This window comes from Lynx canadensis, chromosome A1 (assembly GCF_007474595.2).
Source record: "Lynx canadensis isolate LIC74 chromosome A1, mLynCan4.pri.v2, whole genome shotgun sequence".
Classification (NCBI taxonomy): domain Eukaryota; kingdom Metazoa; phylum Chordata; class Mammalia; order Carnivora; family Felidae; genus Lynx; species Lynx canadensis.
In genome coordinates, this window is record NC_044303.2 from 213,133,233 (window position 1) to 213,154,416 (window position 21,184).

General features: G+C 38.2%; 1 long non-coding RNA gene across 1 annotated transcript in view; it reads left to right on the forward strand.

Annotated features, from left to right (window-relative positions):
- Window positions 1-17,256, forward strand: part of LOC115524934 — a 44,398-nt gene extending 27,142 nt beyond the window's left edge. Inside the window, exon 4 of the long non-coding RNA XR_003972267.2 lies at window positions 17,123-17,256. This is a non-coding gene — a long non-coding RNA (uncharacterized LOC115524934). The remainder of the gene's footprint in view (window positions 1-17,122) is intronic.
- The last annotated feature ends 3,928 nt before the right edge of the window (window positions 17,257-21,184 follow it).

The following is a 21,184-nucleotide window of genomic DNA, read 5'->3' on the forward strand; positions in this document are numbered from 1 at the left end:
CTGCTATATGGCATACCTATTAGGGACAGAGATTATATCTTATTCATATTTGCATATTTGTTCCCTAGAGATCAACACTCACATCCCTCCCAAGACTTACATAATTCTGTCAGTCTGATTTTAATATTGGGTACATTTGTGAAACTACAATTGTTTCAAAGTTGACCATTTATGTGGACCTCTCATTTGGTAATTTTTAAATTATTAAAGTATAAAATTAACTAGAACAATCACCATTCTAACAAATAAGATGTGGCATCAAACCTTTAACACAATAATTCTCCAAATATTGAGCCTACATAATGCTATTCACAAATAATATCTTCTTTTTATAGTGAACTCACTGAAATCAACATTTCTCCCTGGAGTCAGTTTATGGCACCTAAATTGCATGACTACGAAACACATTGCAAGATCTGAAGGTCAAAGAGTAATGATATCCAGTTTTTCTGTAACTGAATTAGTGAAGACAGAAAGAGAGACATTTGGTGCTATACCTCAAATGTTAATATTTTCATCCTTCCAACTTTATCTTTGGGTGTAGCATTTTTTAAAACTATTTGCGAATTTATGTAGGTTGCATTATTTGCCAATTGAAGGTGCAAACATTTCGAAGATGCTAGTTCCCAGACTGATTGATCCATTCAACCAATTATGTATAAAGTGACCACATGTACAAGGTCTTCTATGGTAGATAAAGATGCAAGAATGAGGAATCTTTTCTCTAGCCAGTGTACGGTCAATCAGGACAGGTAAGACATATCTCTATATATCTATAATATAAAAAGCAAAAAGTTTATAAGACAGATGCAAATAAAGATCTAGTTCATAGGAGGGGATATTGTTTCCCACTAGTGGGAGTTTTTTTTCGGGGGGGCAGGATAAGTCAGGAAGTTTGGAATCAGGAAATATGGACAATCTGTACAGAGAAAGTGCTCAGTAGTCTTTGCAGTTCCTGGCCAATAACAAAAGCACCATTTGTGGGAATACAAACTGGTGTAGCTACTCTGGAAAACAGTATGGAGGTTCCTTAAAAAATTAAAAATAGAACTACCTTATGACCCAGCAATTGCACTACTAGCTGTTTATCCAAAGGATACAAAAATGCTCATTTGAAAGGGCACGTGCACCCTGATGTTTAGCATTGCTATCAACAATAGCCAAATTATGGAAAGAGCCCAAATGTCCATTGGCTGATGAATGGATAGAGAAGATGTGGTATATCTATATAATGGAATATTACTCAGTGATCAAAAAGAATGAAATCTTGCCATTTGCAAAAAAGTGGATGGAACTTGAGTGTATTATGTGAAGTGAAATAAGTCAGGGAAAGACAAATATATGATTTCACTCATACGTGGAATTTAAGAAACACAACTGATGAACATAGGGGAAGGGAAGGAAAAATAAGATAAAAACAGAGAGAGAGGCAAACCATAAGAGACTCTTGAATACAGAGAATAAACTGAGAATTGCTGAGAAGTGGGTGGGGGGTAGGCTAAAAGGGTAATAGGCATTCATTATAGGGGGCACTTGTTGGGATGAGCACTGGGTGTTGTATGCAAGTGATGAATCACTGGGTTCTACTTTTGAAACCAATAGTACACTGTATGTTAATTAACTTGAATTTAAATAAGTAAATAGATAAATAGCACCGTTTATTTGTGTGTGGAACTCCTTAGAGCCTTTAATATTGTAAGTGAACCTCAAGAGAAGATTATGCAGGACATCTCAAACTTATTAGTACACGTGTCACTTTATTTATTTGTCAGGATTAGAATTCCTTAAGACACATTCCAGAAAATGTCATTCTACTCTGAAAGAACTGAGTGAATGTGGAAGAAGGCAGGCCTTTGGCTATCTTACAGCACATTTGGGGAAGGGGAAAGGAAGTAACAATTCTCATGTGACAGGAATTGTGCTGCATTTTGTACATTACCGATCCCGTGGGCCACTATAGTCTCAGCCCAAGGGAAGGGTTGATCTAGAGACCAGAGTTGAGCAGAGAAAGTCCTCAAGACTTTTGGGTGCTATGTAGGATTATACATATCTGTTTCATGTCTTCATTGTAAACCAGAAATCTGGTTTAGTTTTCTATTAACATGCAGACTGCTACATCACTTCCCCTGTTCCTTACCTGCCACTGAACAGGAACAGTATATAAAGAGAAGGTTCTAGCCCCCCACTCCACCCCATTTTTCCATTTCCAGATCAGGGATTTAATCTTAGGGATTATACTTTGTTTTTCTTTCTTTTTTTTTTTTTTTAGTGTTTATAGAGACAGAGCATGACTGGGGGAGGGGCAGAGAGAGAGGGAGACACAGAATCAGTAGTAGGCTCCAGGCTCTGAGCTGTCAGCACAGAGTCTGATGTGGGGCTTGAACTCACAAACCGTGAGATCATGACTTGAGCTGAAGTCAGTTGCTCAACTGACTGAGCCACCCAGGCGCCCCTACTTTGTTTTTCTTTTAAAAATAAAATACTGTCTCACTTTTGAAAGAGGTACACAGTGCTTCTTTAATTGTAAGTAATTGTTTCATATGTTTGGCAATAAAGGCCACTTGGAATTGAGGGGTCTCTAGGTCAAAATGTGGATCTCGTTCTGATAACATCTAAGCGTCCCCTGTCCCCTCCAGAAGGCAGAGCAGACATGTCAGCTTGATCCAACATGTACTTTTCTTGCAACAAATGGGTTATTTATTGTTGTTGCACACACTGACAAGCAATGAGACAAGGCAGGGACTAGGGAAGCATCTTGCCAAATGACTGCCTCCTCTAGACATCTGTATGGGAACATTATAAAATCATAGAATGCCAGAGTTGGAAGGACCTTGTGGCCCAAATAAAAGAAACCAGCTCCCCTAGACAATAAAGGAGGATACTGAGGTTTCTCAGAAAGCTTGTGACCTGTCTTAATCAGGCCATAAAGGCAGATTTTGGATTCAATATCTCACTCCTAGGTCTGCATTCGTTTTCCTGCACCGTAAATTAAAATCTATAATTTGGATTTTATTATACTACAGTCACTATTCACACTTGGGTTTTAAATTCTTAGTTTGTTCAAGTGTAAATTGGGATTCCCTGCTATCCTTTCCTTAGACACAAGATTTTGCAGGCTTCTAACCAGAAACACTAGATGGTTCTGGCAAAGTTGGGTTTGAATGGAATGGAACACAAACAGATTTGCAACAGTATTCAGTTTTGTTGAAAACCCACAGAGTTTGAAAAATACTATACAAAACTGCCAGGTAGGAATGTGTTCGGGGTTTTAGTGAATGCAATATTGAGAACGTTTTTGGGGAATTTGGACCAAACTGTTCATTGCTTGACTTGCTCGGCCCTTCTCAAGAGTACTAGGGAAGTTTGGTAGAAAACATTGGAAATCGGTTTAGTCTATTAATAGCTCACCTGGTGAGATGGAAAGCATCCTAGTGACTAGAAGAAAACCTTTCTGTCTTGGAATTAGTCCAAATATAAGAGCACAACAAGGGTGGAGACAGTGCGTAGACAATGCTTTAAACAAGAGAATTCCAGCTCTTTCAGGAAGTCCTCCCAGATAAGTCAGGGTAATAACCAGCCAAAACAATCTTGAGCTCATGCTTTTATTCTCAATATATTCAATAAACAATTAGCAAATATTACTAAGCCTCTTCTGTGTGCCAGGCACTGGGGATACCATGCCTTTTAGAGGAGCTCTTTCCCCTTAGCAGGTTGTGTTCTATTATGGAATTTCCAGAGGATCTTTGGAAATTGTCCTTGACCTGCAGTTCAAGGATACTACAGCAGGTGTCCAGGTACATCTTTGAGTTGTTGTGGAAGGAAAATTGAATGTAATCCACAACTGAAGTTCAAATATCAATACATCTGTCTGATGCATGGGGATAGGAGATAAAGTGGCAGTTAGGGATCATGGATCCCCTGAGAGAAAATGATTGTGAGTAAAGAAATTGGGCTCGTTGTTTCAGATAGAACGTGGTCATGGTCTATATACTGGAGAGTGTGCAGTGGTTCCAGTGTTGGTATGAGACTATACTTGACCCAATCAATTCTCCCTCACCTTCCATGGGTGCTTATTTCATTCTATCGTGTATTATGCTATTTACGTGTCTCTTTTTCTATCTAGACCATAAAGCAGGTCTATCTAGACTTAAAAGCAGGATATATATATTTAAAATAGTAACTTTTGTTTTTTTCTCTTACTTCAAGAGAAATGCATGTGTATTAACAGACACTTAGAAAATAAATATAAGTAAAATGATGAAACAACTAGTTAGTGTGGTAGTGCATAACCTAATATATATAGAGATCTAAATATATGTATATATACATATTCACATGCTCATACATACATGAAACAATCACATAAATGGATAATAAAGTTGACTATAGGTATACTACCCTATCTACCTAAAAATAACCCTATATCTTTGTGTCACTAAATATCTCCAACACCATAATTTTTAAGTAACTTCATAACAATCCATGTTATAGATATACATGATTTATTTAATCAATTTCTTGCAATTGGAAACTATTCATAATTGGACATTATTCCCTTATTTTAAAAAGTGCAATAAATATCATTTTGCTAATTTTTCTACATATCAAAGATTTCTCCTTAGAACAGATTTTTAGAATAGAATTCATTGGATGAAATGCACAATTAGATGAAATCTGACAGATATCTGCCGTTGTGTAACAACCATTATAACCATGATCTAGAACTTTTGTATCACTTCAAAAAGTTTCCTTTTGCCATTTGCAGTTCATCCCTTCTCCCCATTCCTTCATTAACTACTGACTTATTTTATTTATTTATTTTGGTCTGACTTCTGTTACTTAGCATAATGCTTTAGAGATTCATACATGCTGTGTGTTTATTGGTAGTCCTTTTCTTTTTTTTTGTTGAGCAATATTCTATGAGTGCATCCCAAAATATTTATTCCATTTACCATTTGGTGAATATTTGTTTTTTTAATCTCCCAATTTTCAGCTATAATGAGTAAAGCTGCTCTGATATATGAGCACACATCTTCATGAAAGCATATATCTTCATGAAGACATATAAATATTTAGAATCTTAGTTGCTGGGTCACATGTATGCTTAACTTTGCAAGAAATCCAAATTTATGAGCATTTCAGTTGTCCTACATTCTTGCCAATCTTTGGGTATTGTCAGTCTTTTTGATTTTAGAAGTTCTAGGGTCCTAGAGTATGAGTGGTATATTCAATTATGGTTTTAATTGCATTTCCCTGATGACTAATGAGGTTGAGCAGTTTTTGCCATTCATATATGTACTTTGGTAAAATATCTGCAAAATCTTTGTTCCTTTTATTGTTGTCATTTTCTTCTTAATGAATTGTAACCAGTTTAAAAATATAATTTGGGTAAGAGTCTTCATTAGATACAGGTTCTGCAAATATCTGCTCCAATAATTGTTTGTGGCTTCCCTTTTCATTTTCTTAACAGAAGGGCCTTTCTTTGGAAGGACAAATGTTTTTAATTTTAATGAAATCCAATTTTTTCTATTTTTAAATATTTTATGCTTTTTGTAACCAATTTTAAAAACTTTGCTTAACAAAAGGTCACTAAGATATTCTCTTATGATTTCTTCCGGAAATTTTATAGTAGCTTTTATTAAAACTATGTTTGGTTCCATAATCCATTTCAAGTTAATTTTTGTATATTGGAGAATGTAAAGAGTTTTCTTTTTTGCATATGGATATTCAGTTATTTCAGCATCATTTGTTCAGCATCAGTTATTTCAGCATCACTGAATTGCCTTGGAACCTTTGTTGAAAATAATTGACTATATATATGAAGGTCTCTTTGTGAAATTTTAATTCTGTTACTTTGATCAGTATGTTTAACTTTATGCCAATACCATTCTCTCTTGTTTACTGTAGCATTATAGTAAGTCCTCAGATTAACTTTATCCTTTTTTTTCCAAAATTATTTTGGCTACTTTAGTTCTTTTGTATTTCTATATAAATTTGTGGATCAGTTTGTCAGTTTCTAAAAGGTATCTTCTTGGATTTTTTAATGGGAATTTTATTGAATCTATAAATTAACTTAGAATTGCCATCTTAACAATATTGAGTATTCTGATCCATGGCCATAGTATATCTCTCAATTTATTTATGTCTTTTAAATTTTTTCAGCAATGTTTTATAGTTTTCTGTGTATAGATGATGCATATATTTTGTTGTTTATATCTAAGAATTTTATGGTTTGATGTTATTATAAATGATAATTTTAAGAATTTCCATTTACGGGGCGTCTGGGTGACTCAGTTGGTGATGCATCGGACTCTTGGTTTCGGCTCAGGTCATGATCTCATGGTTTTGTGGATTCGAGCCCCGTGTTGGGCTCCTTCATTCTGGTGGGTGCAGAGCCTGCTTGGGATTCTCTGTCTCCTTCTCTCTCTGTCCCTTCCCTGCTTGCACTGTCTCTGTCTCTCTCAAAATAAATAAATAAACTTAAAAAAATTCCACTTACAATTGTTGCTGGTTGATAGAACACAATTGATTTTTAAAATATTGATCTCATAGGAGTGCCTGAGTGGCTCAGTCCTTTGAGCATCCAACTCTTGATTTAGGCTTGGGTCATGATAGCACGATTTGTGAGATGGAGCCCATGGTTTGTGGGATTCTCTCTCTCCCTCTCTCTGTCCCTCCCCCGCTCACACACGTGTGCTCCCTCTCTCTAAAAATAAATAAAAATAAAACTTAAAAAAAATATTGACCTCATAAACTGCAAACTTGCTAAATTCACATATTAGTTCTAGTTTCTTTTAGGTAGATTCCTTAGGATTTTCTTTAGTCATGCTTTATTCAAATAAAGACAGTTTTATGTTTTCTTTCCAATCTGTATGCCTTTTATTTCTTTTTCTCCTTGAGGGAGAATAGGGCAGATACTTAAGCCATCTGGAATGGCTTGAGTGACAGGAGAGACAAGTGACCTTGGGATCAAGGGATGGGGCCAGGATAAGTATTACCTCTGGCCATTATTTGCGTGCTTTGAATATTCTGCTGGTGCCAAGGGAAAAAAATATGTGGGCCTTATGGCTTGTTCAGCTGTGGGGTAAAAGGGTAAACAAGAGAGGTAAGGCTTAGAAATTGTTAAAGATTCAACACCAAAACTGGAATCATTCTATTATAGTTTGATTTGCTAAAATAATTTTTAAAAATTGGAACATCAGCAACAGGAACTTCAAAGTTGGTGGTTTAGGAACAAGATGACTCCATTGGTTTGTGGTTTTAATTTCATCTAGATGGCCTTTAGGAACTTTAAGGAATTTAATAACATGGACAATAAGAAAATAATATTACCAGCAGTATGCTGTCAACTGTAAGCTCCACCCGACCACCTAAAGACCCTTTCCCTACTTCTTCATCTTTTCGTCTGGCTTTATTTTATTTTATTTATTTTATTTTATTTTATTTTATTTTATTTTATTTTATTTATTATTATTATTGTCTTATTTTAGAGAGAGAGCACACGAGTAGGGGAGAGGGGCAGAGGGAAAGAGAGAGAAAATTTTAAGCAGGCTCCATGCTCAGCACAGAGCCTGATGCAGAACTCGATCCCACGACCCTGGTATCATGACCTGAGCTGAAATCAAGAGTCAGATGCTCAACAGACTGAGCCACCCAGGCTCCCTTCATCTGGCTTTATTTTAAAAGGTGGGTGTAATCCCAGACAATTATTCTTTTGGCCATCAATTTTCATCTTTTTATCTGGCCAACCCCATCACTAATTGCTCAGTTGGGGAATCCAATAATTTTTTTTTCATTGTTTCATGCAGACTAGAAATACTAGTATCAGAGATGATTTTACCTATTACTAAATGAGTCTTCAATAACTTGATTTCCTGCTGTTGTTAGTAATAACTTCTCTCTCCTTTCCTTTCTCTCTTAAATTCAGAAAGCTCAGCACTGAGGCCAGCTCTGATCTCTTCACATTTGAAATCAACTCAGTACTTGCATTCTTGAACTTCCTCCAACCAAATTACTAGACGAATGTATTCCTGAGGCAACTGCTCTGGTGATTACACTGATTTGCCTTTTTTCTGGTGACAGGTGTTAGGACCATGACAACTATGACTCACTGGGAAAAAAGAAATCCTAAATCAAATTCTGCCCAGGACGTAGGCATCCAGGCTGTCTGGTGTTTGCCATGTTTACTAGTGCTGCAGAAAGGAGATCTTGTTTTCCCAGTCATCACTTAAGGACACCCTCACCAGGCTGTCTGTCTGGCTTGCCTGGAGAATGCTGGAGATCTGATTTAATTCTTCCTGATTGCTAAGGGTAAAAGAGACCATGTCTCCCCGCCCCCAACCCCAACCCTGAGTGCAGTTAGCTTGCAGAGCAACACTGCTGGACTTGCATTCAAGGGTAGAATTTCTGTCATTAGTAGAGAGGTTAGCAGTTTCTGACCAGAGAGTGAGTAACACTAAAACTGTAAATACCTCAAATTTCTCTACCCTCCACAGATAAGATGTTTGGGAACAATGTGTCCTCAAGAACTTAGAATCTCACTAGGGGTATAAGATGGGTAAATGACTCATCTCAAAAGGATCTCTTAGTGTGAATTAAGAATCCTTATAGGAAAAGTAAAAACTATGGAATATAAAGTGATTGCTAATAAATAATAATAAAATAATATTTCACTACTATGTGGCAGGTATCATAGTAGTATCATCACATACTGCAAAATAATTACTTTAATAATAATAATAATAATAATATCATATAACATTTCTTGAACACCTACCATATGCCAGGCAGTACTAAGTGTTTTTATAGACTACTTCATCATTATTCAAAGTAGGTGCTATTACCATCTCTATTTTTAGATAAGGAAACTGAGGCTCAGATGTATGAAGCAACTTGAGCACGATTCCACTAATGATGAGTGGCATATCTGGGATTCTGAAAGTCAAAGTTATATTTCCCCCTCCTCTGTGTGATTACTCTGTAGACAAATGCCTACAGGATTTGAAATGGGATGGTGATCAGAGAAAACTTCAGAGAAGAGGTCAAATGGGATGGCTTTGAAGAATTAGTTGGAATTGGGACAATGGAAATAGTTAGGAGAGAGGGGACCTAGCATTGCAGGTAGAAGACATAATGGATAAAGGCTCCGTGAGCATTGTTTTGTCTTTATTCTGTGAGCTCATCTCCCCAATGTCCTCTGCCTGTTCATACATCTTGGACAGGTGTATGAACTACCGTATTGGGTTCTGACACGGTTGTTTTGTTAAGACCACTCTATCATGACTAGGTAATGGGATCCCTTCTAAAGGGGGATGGATTTCTGAGTACCTCATTTATGGAAGAGAACATTCTTCTGATGGAACGTTGATTCTCCCAGTTTTGGGGAGGGAACATCAGCTTCTTTCAAGTCTACATCTTTGTGAGTCTGGACTTTGAGATGGGTTCAAGGGCCTTACTGAGCGGTAAGGAAAGATTCTTACTTCTATCTTGAGGCAGAGGGTTCATAGTAAGCAGTCTTCCCATAGAAGATATTTTGGAAGACACAGCTGAAGATATTCTAGAAGACAGATTATCTTGCTTCATTTACTCTACTTCCTTTTTGTAATGTGAGGACTTCAGCAAAGTTTTATTTAAATGCTTAAAATTGATCTTGGCAATGTTATGCCATTTGAGCCAAAACCAGTAAGGCCCCCTGAAGTCAGGGTGATGAGGGTAGCAGTAATCCATTCTCTCTCCCCAACAGTATTTATATTATTACTAATCCCAACAATATCTGTATCAACATACATTTTGAAAATACTGGCACTTGTATATGTGAGCTATTTTTTATGTATTTTACAGAAAGTGTAGTTTGTGCTTATGGATTTTCTGATATTTTTGCAGTAACTCTGAAGCTTCCCTCCCAGGTAAAGACACACACACAAACACATACCTATCTGCCTCCTAGCCTTAGTGACAGAGTTGTCTTATTATATATTTTACCAAATGCCTCATAGGAAATGGAGGGCTGAGGTTGCAGTAGGAAGGCCATCACAGCAATGACAGTCTTTTACAAGGTGCAGAGGCAGTGGCCACCTCCCTGCTTTCTACAAGTACATATCCCTGCTTTCCCTTCAGTACATATTGGAGAAAGACCAAACTTCTTACCCAGGGATTTGAAAACTTCCCGGACAGAGCCTAAACGTCCATTTCTAGATTTTTTTAATTAGAATTTCCTTTACCAAATGCTTTCTTTTTCTGCCAACACTCATTTTTTCTCATTTCTACTTCTTGCTTTATATAAAATACCCTCCTCGTGAAAATACCTGCCAGTCCCTCAAAGCCAGGTTCACCTCTTCCCTGAAGCCTTACCTGACTTGGTCCTCAGCCTGTCTCTTACTTCCTGGTACCATTCATCTTGTTACTTAACTATACTCTTATTTTTCACTTACTTAGATTTACTTCAATTCAGTTCAGTTCATACTTGTTAGCACTTTCAGAGTACCACACAGGAGGCCAGTTTCCAGGATTATAAACAGAGTGAAAATTCTGTCTCTGCTACTAAGAAACTAAGTAGTTTCCTCTTATACATTTTAGATCCCCAACTTTACTGCGAGCATTTTATTTTTATATACCCTATTGCATCAAGCAGATAGAAATATTTTAAAAATACATTTGAATCGAGATAATAGGAAGTCACTGATGAGATCTCTCAGGGGTTATGTATTGAAAGTCTTACATCTTAAAAATGATTGAATTCTGTGGCTGTAGATTTCCGTTTGACCATGGCGAGGGGGCTGATTAGAAGATAGTCAGGTATTGGCTCAACACTGAACCTGTTTAGGGAATCCACCCTAAGCTCAGGTGGAGGGTAGAAAGGCAAGTGATCTTTCCTTAGGGGTTCAAAGAGGGAGAGACTGATCAAAGAACACCGCAGAGCTAGACTATGAAGGGTCTGGGTGCCTAGCACCAGTTCACTGTGTTGTTTGTAATGTATGAATGCTGACAGAATCAGAAATGACTGGATTTGGGGTTTAAAGAAATGGATACCTCAATTTCTTCTTGGCTGCGTCATCTATATGTCCACTTTGGACTGCCTCTCTTCCACATCCTCTGTTGGGCGGAAGCATGGCACACCAGACTCTCCCAGCAATTCCCCGTAGGCTGGCAGAAGGGACTGCCCATGAGAAATGCCCAATAAAATATGTCACTTGACTTTAAGTTTTCCAATTGAATGACCCCAGTAGGATCAAGCGACTTTTCTCCCAAAGCACAGATGGCAATGGAGGAAGCAAGAAAAGCAGAGGGCCCTTGGCACACACACATTTCATTTATATCTTATCTTTGAGCAGTAAATCCCACCAACGCTCCAGTGTTCCACTTGTAGGAATACTCACACATACCCACTTGAGAAGACCTGCCTTACCTTCCAAACTCATGTGTGACAGCCGCAGAGGAATCAGGGGGGAAGAAGTGAACATTTCCATATCTCACTAGTGAAATAGTTAAAACTGGAGCAAAGCCATTCCGAATCAATAGCCCTTCTTGGCCGTCTGCCTTAGGGAAATTGCTTCAACTCCTTGAATTTCAGTTTCCTCACCTCACTTCTAAAATGTGGATAATAGTAACTATGCCGCTAGAAGTTTTACTCAGGTGTTCAGTGTCATCTTGTTTGGTTTTAATGTTATAGAAAGATGGGAAGTTCAAAAGGTAATGTTCCTGTTCTCTGGCACATTCCACATGTCCTGTATTCAGGAGTTTTGTGCTCCCTGGTTCCTAAAGGAATTACGTTTCTTTGTATATTAGGCATTCCCCTCTGCCAAGGCCATCACCACCCAGAGCTTTGCTTGGAAATCAGACATAGCTGTGGACAGGAAAGAGGAAATTAAGTGGCGGCTGATTTTTAGTTATCTCAGGTGGGTTAAGGAAAATTTGATTTGAATTAAAAAAATAAAAGCATGTGATAGTATTGGTACATCAGTGTTATGGAAGAAGTTCATATCGGAGTTAATGTAAGGGCTGAAATCAGCATATGTGAAAGTACCTAGCCCAGTGCCTGACTCAAAGCCTGGTCTCAAAAAGTGCTTATTTCTCTTTTCTGCCTGTTTATTTGTACTTTGTTATTCAGGAAATGCCTGTCAGTTGAGCCATTTGAAATCCAAATATCTACCCTCTATTTAGACCAGCTATCAACAAACTGGATCACTTGTACCCCTAGTGTGCACAGAAACTCCTAGAGGGGTAGAGTGGGTTGAGAGAGATTTAGGGAATATGTTTCTAGATCCTCAAGCTCTACATTTACTTTTTCCTATAATTGATCAGTCTGAATTAGACGTCATTCTAGGTCTCTTTCCCCATTTTCCTTTCATAATCACCTTTCTACCACTTGACAGAAGAGACGCATACCTCCCACCATTTCTGAATCTTACTGAGTCGGAATACTGTGTTGCCTGGGGAGAGGTTCTCAAATAAAGCAAAAAACAGAAATGGGAAAAATATGTGTTGGCAGAAAAAGAGAGCATTTGGTAAAGGAAGGTGCAATGAAAAAAATCTAGAAAGAGAAATGTAGGCTCAATTTGTGAGGTTTTCAAATCCTTGGCTGAAGGATTTCTCCCATATGCACTGAAGAGTCTTTGTGGAAAGCAAGGAAGTTGCCAATGCCTCTGCATCTTGTAAAAGACTGTCATTGCTCTGATGGCCTTCCTATTGCAACGGAGCCCTACATTTCCCATGAGATATTTTGTAAAATATGGAATATATATTTTGTAACAAATATATATGTTATATGATATGTAGTATATATTGTGTTTATATATTATTACAAGATATATGTCTAGTAAAATTTTACTTTTTTATTCAATAATTATCAAATTTTGTAATATATTTATGATGTTTGGAACAGTTTTGTGCTACTAATAATCTTAATGTGTAATTCAATCTAGAAGAAATTATAAACATAAGAGTATTATGGAAATAGGAAATTAAAAATATAAATACATATTTGAATAACATGTATACTTTTGTCGTAGAGAACTATGATAGGGTGATCAACAAAGCATGGCGATGTATTTCTTTTTTTTTTTCTTTCTTTTTTAAATGTTTATTTACTCTGAGAGACAGAGAGAGAGAGAGAGAGAGAGAGAGGAGTGGGGGAGGGGCAGAGAGAGACAGAGAGAGAGAGAGAGAGAGAGAGACAGAATCCGAAGCAGGCTCCAGGCTCTGAGCTGTGAGCACAGAGCCTGAAGTGGGGCTCGAACCCCTGGACCGCTAGGTCATGACCTGAGGGGAAGTCAAACGCATAACCGACTGAGCCACCCAGGCGCCCGGAGATACATTTCTTTGAACAAATTCTATGAGGGCATTCTCTTTAGTGACTAAAAAGTAACAGTGTGAAATATATGTTAAAAGCAGTGTTCATTTACCTACTTTCAAGTGGATGGATATCAAATCATTGTGGTATTTAGATTTCATTGGACAGATGTATAAAGAGAGTTTTGTTTTTATATGTTACTATTTACAATACACTGGAAATATCACCCTTTGCAATGATTTAAATTTATGATGAGAAATTTTAAAGGACAGAAGTTAAAAATGTGTGAATGGGTACTTAACTTTAAAACTTTGGAAGTAAATAATCCAAAAAATTTGAAGACTACTATTACAGGTAGCGTGCAAAATGCAGTTTGGTTAAGGCTGGTGCTCTCCTTACAGTGGGTAGCCAGGAGTAGGTGGGGAGAAGTGGGGAGAAATGGGGAGCAGTGAAGCAGGGGAAATTGTACTACTATATGTAGTACAGTGGACGTACCATAGAGGGGCGCTGGAGGACTGGAAGACAGAGAGGCGTCGGCTGGGATGGGCGGGACACGAGTGGCTCTTGGAAAAAGCGCGGGGTAAACAAAATGGCGGCCGTTCGACTGAAAGGGGCGGCTCCGCAGAGATTTGGCCAGGTTAGTGACAGCGAATTGGTTTGGAGCAACAGCTGCTGTCAGGACAGGCTTCCAGTGAGATGGGACATGAAGGGGTTCCAGCCATGCCCCGTGGGTGAGTTGGAGTCAGTGCTAGTGGAAAGGCGTCTTTTTTTTTTTTTTTTTTTTTCACTTGGGAGATGCGGAAAGGCCCGTTTCCGAACACTCATGGCTCAACTAACGCAGAGCAGTCTGTGTGTCTTACACATAGAAGTGAGAACACCTCAGAATTTCACACACTAGTTAGGAAAAGGAGGAAGGTGTTAGTTGGTTGCCATGAATGGGTTTGCCAACCGAAGAAGCCCAGGGACCCTTGGTGATTATGATGACATCCGTGTAAATACGAACTCGCTCTCGAAAGCCAATCGATATTTGGTTAATTCAACTTCTTAACTTTGGGAAAGAGTATTCATATCTCAGAGTTCTCTGATCTGCTGGGAAAGTAGGGGCTATTTTCCATGAAAGTAGTGACCTGGAGAGTTCCTGCAAGGTTTCACAGATTATGGCACTGCAGAGACAATTTCCTACGTCTTGATTTCAGGTGTTCAGTTGCAGCTTGTTTATCAGATTTGAAACAAATCTAACTAGTCAAATACAAACATAAAAATATCCCCAAAACAAAAGTACCTGTTTAGATTATCTCTAATTTCACATTATCTAAACCCTGATTTCTATTCCACGTTCTCCCTTTCTTTTAGTAAATGAGTGATCATATGATTTTATTTATATTTTGTAAATACTCCCAAGTTTCCCAGAAGCTACTTTTGCCTATAGAGGGAAGTCTAACTTTTTAGTCTGGTATCAGAGGCCTCCATAATTTGCCTCAATCTATATTTCTTATTTTATTTTCCGTCATTTTCCCATGTGAAACAGCTGCTCAGTCTGGCTGTTTCACTGCCATCTGAATATTACATGAGGGTACAGTAAGAGCCAGATTAACATACAAACAAAGGATGGTAGAACATCATTTTCGATAAGGCGATAAAGGAAGGTTTCATAAAAGAGATGACATTTGAATTGATCTTTGACATGCTGGATTTTTTTTAATTTTTTTTTTTTTAACTTTTTTCATTTTTGAGACAGAGAGAGACAGAGCATGAATGGGGGAGGGTCAGAGAGAGAGGGAGACACAGAATCTGAAACAGGCTGTCCGCATGGAGCCCTAGCAGGGCTCGAACTCACGGACCGCGAGATCATGACGTGAGCCGATGTCGGACGCCCAACCGACTGAACCACCCAGGCGCCCCGACATGCTGGATTTTCAAGGCGTGGGCTTAGAGTAAAATACTGAGCTATTGGTGAGGAACTAGGTGTGGCCTAGCTTTCTAGGACGTTTACTCCAACAATAGACACCAGGAGGTCAGATACCATTTGGCCTTTTCTTATTACATACCGCACCACAGTGGTAAAATCGCCTACATTAGATGTATATTTAGGTCTCTTTCCACACATGGAGTTGTGAAGTAGAACTTTCTGAGATCTGATCCATTACTAGGCAGAATTTGGTATAGGACACTTCTGTTTAGTATCCTATTTGTGTTGGTTTATTATTACTATAATCACAGAACAATTCCATTATATTTCACCTACAGTACTTTCATATAGGTGTTATCCAGGAGTACCCCTGGGCAGGATGGTGATTCAAGTTTTTTTGTCAGCTTGAGATTAAAAAAAAAAAAAAAAAAAAAAAAGACACTGAACAAGGAACCTGAGAGTACAGATTCTAGATCTGGCACTGCCACTGATGCTAATAAAAACAAGATAATTATTTTTCCCCTCCTTAATTTCTGCACCAGGGAAAATATACGATAATAACTTCCTTGCCTATTTGTAAAAGTGCAGTAAATATATTCAAAAATATTTCCAAGGAATTAAAAAAATCGCTAAAATGTAAAGGATCAAATTCCAGGCTCTTTGTTTTCTCTGAAGGTATAATTAGGAAATCTGAAAAACAGCCATTTATTTAAATGCATTAGGTGCTATAGGTAAAGACTATGAGAGCTGGGACTTTGTTTCTCTTATATTTCCAGTGCCTAAATAGTGTCCGTCACATAGTAGGTATTCATTGTATGTTTCTAGAATGAAGGAATGAACAAGTGACGAGGCATTCAGGGGCCTCCTTCTAGCTGGCTGACCTGGCCGCCAAAGCTCTGTGTCCAGGTGTCTCGCTGAGTGGAGTCTATGAACTGTGTGTTTGCTTAAGGATATCCTGCTTCCACCTGCTTTTCTCCCTCACGGTTTTATAATGGTAATAGATAACATTGCTTGGGGACCAAATCTGTGCTAAAAGCTGTGAAGTGCTTTACATAAACGATCGGTAATCCTCATAATCCTGAAAAGATGTGCATCCTTATTTTAAACATCAGAAACTCATGCTCAGAGAAACTAAGTAATATACTAAAAATAATAGCTCATGCATCAATTTGGATAGGCTAGGTTATGCTGTAGTGGTAAACAACCTACATATCTCAGTGACTTAAAATAAACAAAGGTTTATTTTTTGTTTCTGTCACATGTTCACAGTGAGTCAGCAGGAGGGCCCTGCTCAATGTAGTGGGGTCATTGATGCAGCAGAGCTGCAACCATCACAACTCTTGCTATACCACAGGAAAAGACATCTCTACAGAGTGTCATACCAGCCATAAAAGCTTGGCCTAGAAGTGACATACATCCCTTCTTCTCACAAAACATTTGCCGGGATTCGTCATATGACTCCACCTAACCATAGGCAAGCTAGGAAGTGTATGTAGTCCTATCATATGCCTGGAAGACAGAGTGAGAAATTTGGGAGGCAGTGCAAATGATTACCAGCTCTAGTAAGTGGAAGGCTTGGTTTCTGAATCCAAAAATTATCTGACTCCGAAGCCAGATTTCACAAAACCGCATTGCTTTACTCAGTTTACCTAGAATTCTGGAATTGCGAAATATCTATATCATTTGACTTTCTGTTGCTTTTCAGTAAGGGTTGTCTTCTTGAAGCAACCTAGGCTGAATCTTCCTGGGCTGAGAATAACTCTTCCTTCTCAGTTGTCATAAGGTGAATCACGACCCCTTTGGCCTTTGGCAGATGAGGGCTTGAAAGGCAGACCCTCTGGGGTAGGCACTGTCCCCAACCATGCTCTCTTCTGCTTGTGTATCTGTAGCGGAAATGTTATTAACATCATGTTTTGCTATTCTAGTTCCACAGCTGCTGGAGTGACTTAGCAGTTGGCTAGGCATACCCTGAACTACAGAAGATGTATGCTGGGCCAGAAGCAGGCCTTCTTCCTGCAGACTTGGAAGGAGCTGATGACAAAGGCCTGCCAACAGTGCTGTGACTGTAAGTTAGGATCATTCACATTTCCATCTTTGTAGGCAGCCTGTGATGTGAATTTGGAGGCTCCCCAGCAAAGAGCCATGAATTAGAAGTCAAGAGCTTTGAAGTCATTCCTGGCTCTATCATCACTAGTTGTGTGACCTTGGGCAAGTAATTTAATCTCTCAGAAGTCTGAGTTTTCTATCTGGAAAAAGAATATCAATTCCAACATCCAGGTTTTTAAGATGAAAACTGCCAATTTGTGCAAAATGTGAATGGCTGACATCTGAACAACACTTAATATTTTACAGAGCTTTTCTTCCGCTAGCTATGCAGACATAATTACTGTGATTTCCTCAGTGAAGAAACTCAGTCTTGTAGGATCAGGTGAATTGCCCAAGGTCTCACAATTAATAAATAGCAGAGGTAGGACTTGAACATGTCTTCTGTCTCCAAATATGATATTCTTTTCCCTGATCTGAGTCATTGACTAGGATGATCCACAGGATGTGAAAAAGAACATATAAGTAAAGAGAATGGGTAACAAAGAGAAAAACAGTAGAAGATTTGGACTCTTGAAGACTAAGTTTGAATCCATTTATTGGTTTATAGTCCTGGAAAAGCCACTTCCTCTCCTCCCCTCCCCTCCCCTCTTTCTTTCTTTCTTTCTTTCTTTCTTTCTTTCTTTCTTTCTTTCTTTCTTTCTTTCTTTCATGTTTGGCAAAAGTAGGTAGGGCTTATAGTTATCTGGTACACACTGGTATAGCCATACTGAATATTAAAATATTGAAATCCTTCTGTACTGTTTGGTGAATAGCTACTCTAACTGGCCCCTCCTTTAAGATCCCCACCTATCTCCTCTTTTAGTACTAAAAACATCAGTGTGGAGCTCAGCAGGAGGCATTAAGGACCCACTTCATTACAGGGCTATGGTTGGTCCCAAGCTATATTCATTGTTAAATATTTTTAATATGATTAATGAGTGGGGACAATAGTCATGCTCTTCCCAACTTCAGTGGGCTGCTCTTGAAGATCAGATAATATAAAACAATGAAGATGACATACCAGCTGTAAACCTTAAGGGCAATGTTTTTTAAAATATCATAGCAATGGTCTCTGGAAAGAGAATTCTGTTGTATTGAAAATATCACATAGGTTTTTACCTTGGTGGGATTTGTTGCCTATTAGCCTATTCAAGATTCTGAGACATAAAGGAACTTATTTAAAATTTTTAACTTTGAATTTCCTAATAGTTGAGAATAGAGCTCATTTCCTCCACTATAATACACTTCTCACATCCTCTGCTAATTTTGTGAATCTAGGTTTTTGACCCTGAGCTTATTGTTTTCTCTATATTTACTTATTTTTGTATGGTATGTCTTTCTATGCACTGGCTCACAAGGTTCCTATCCCAGATGCTGCTTCAGTCCAGAGTCAGAGGCAGTCAATAACCTATGGCAGGTTTATCATAGAACAGAGGTTTCTGGAGTCTAATATCCTAGAAAAATAAGAACAAGGAAAGTAGTACATCATCAATGACAGTTGCAGATATTTATTGAGTGCTTTCTATACGTGGAGGATGCTGCTGAGTGCTGTACATATTCTACTGGTCATGGTATTTGTCCCTCCATTTCACTCCACATGGTTAGTCTAAGCCATGAGGCAGCAAACTATGGCCCATGGGCCATCCATTCCTAGCCTTGTTTTTGGAAGAGCTAAGAATATTTTAAATATTTTTATAGGGTTGAAAAAAGAAGAATATGCTACTGAGGTTGTATGTGGCCCACAAACCCTAAAATTGTTACTATTTTACCTTTTACAGAAAAGTGCCAATACATGGTAATCCCACTTTGCTTACTAGTGGTTGGAATAGAGTTAGGCATGTGGTCCATTCAGACCACAAATGGTTATTGAGGCCTAACCACTATTTTGAATGTTGAGGAGACATCAGTAAGCAAAACAGACAAAAATTCCTGCCCTTGTGTATTTTACTTTAAGTTCTAGTTAATGAGCTATAAGTCTATTGTTGTTTGGTAAAGGCTTCTCACATTCTTGTAGGAAATAGTGAAAAAGATATTCATTTCCAGTTTAGATGTTTCCCTCTTTAAATGTGATACTTCTAACTTATCACAAGGGAAGCCAGTTTGAGAGTCAACAAAACATCAAGGGTGACTGAAGAGAAGGTTAAAAAGAAATTAATTACACTGCTGAGTCAATACACCTTGAAATCTGTCATAAGACTTCCCAATATTAAATTTTTCTTTAAGTCCTTTTAAATAAGTTTTCTGTTACTTGAATTAGCAAACAGCATATGTATACACATACATTATCTAATTTAATCCTCATGACAATCCTATGAAATATTTATCATTCTCATTTTACAGAAGAAGAATGTGAAGATCAGAGAAATTAACTAATTGCATAGTCAACACAGTAAGTGGTAGAGCCAAGAGGAAAACTCTGATCTCTGGGTTTTGCAGTTCTCTCTAAAACTCAGTCTCTCCTTCTTAAGGAATTTCTAGGCAGTAAGGGTTGTTGGAGGTCAAGACAGGAAGTCAATATGGGGACAGTTTTTATGTCCTGAGCCTGTGTTTATAACTGCGTTACTGAGTTTCATCCTCTTTCTTAGACCTAGAATAATCTTTCTTTACCCCTATCCCACAATGAGAAGGCAGAGTTTTTCCATTTATTGAGAAGTCATTGACCTAAGACAGTTGTATTAATGTATGTAAGGAACCAGGCACTGAAATCTCCCAGCAGGGAGCAAATCTTTCTTTGAATCTATATATAAGATCAATCTGTTTTCTCCATTTTTCCTATCACCATTTAGATTCCTTCTCACCTTGTTTACCTGGCCTGTGCTCAAACCACTCTGACCTTCCAACCGAATTTTCACACTGTAAGTAGAAGATAAAGGCAGTTTTTCAATATGGCTTTCAACAAAGCCTGTTCAGCTTTATCTTTCTTCAAACATCTTCTGCTTTGTCTGTTTCAGCCACACCAGCCTTTGTCAGCCATCAGCTTCTGCCTGCAATGATCATTCTTTCCTTCTATGCCCAATAACACCTATTTGTCTCTGGCTCAAGTTTTATTTTTTTATGCAAGCCTTTATTGATCTCCCTATTAGATTGACTCCTCTCATTAGCCCTCACTGTGCCATGGTACATGACACAGTTATAGTGTTCTACTAGTTTGTGTGATTATCTGTTTAACCTGTGTACCATATTTTATGTAGGAGACCAGTGGTCACATTTGTTACCATTGTAAACCCATTGTCTAGTACACAATAGGTGCCCAATAAATAGTTGTGGAATGAATGTATAAATGTAAAGGCATCTTGTATTTGTTCAGTGATCTAAAGCATCAAGTAAATTCTAGAGCTCAGGTTGTATCAGTTTGAAAACCTGCAGGAAATACATGAGATCCTCACATGGAACAATTGAGGAAAGTTTAATTTAGGAACTGTTTATACAGGTGAAATAGGCTTAAGGGAAATTAACAAAGGATGATAAAGCATCCTGGGGCTCGCAACAGTGGGGTTGGTACCCCTAAACCTGAATGGGCAAGTGAAGGGAGAAGTTTCATCCCAAAGAGAATAGGTGTGGTTCTAGAAGAGAGCCACAGGGTAGGAATGGTGGATATTGTAGATAAACCCAGCCAATTTGAAGGACCTCTCTAGTGTCCATTGATGTTAGAATTAAAAGAAGAAGGAGAACATGATTATCATTCTCTTTTCTCCCTTAACCTCCATCTAGTGCCTTCCAGTGGGTAAACCTAACTGAAAGCCAGAGGGTAGGGAACTAAATGATAGTCCTTAAAGGCCACTTCCCAGGGCACAAAGCTAAGTGGAAAATGGATCTGGCAGGACAAATAAAAAATATCCAGCCATTGGTCCTTGGGACAATTCCATATTTTGCTAAGATGACACTAAAGGGTAGCTTGAAAA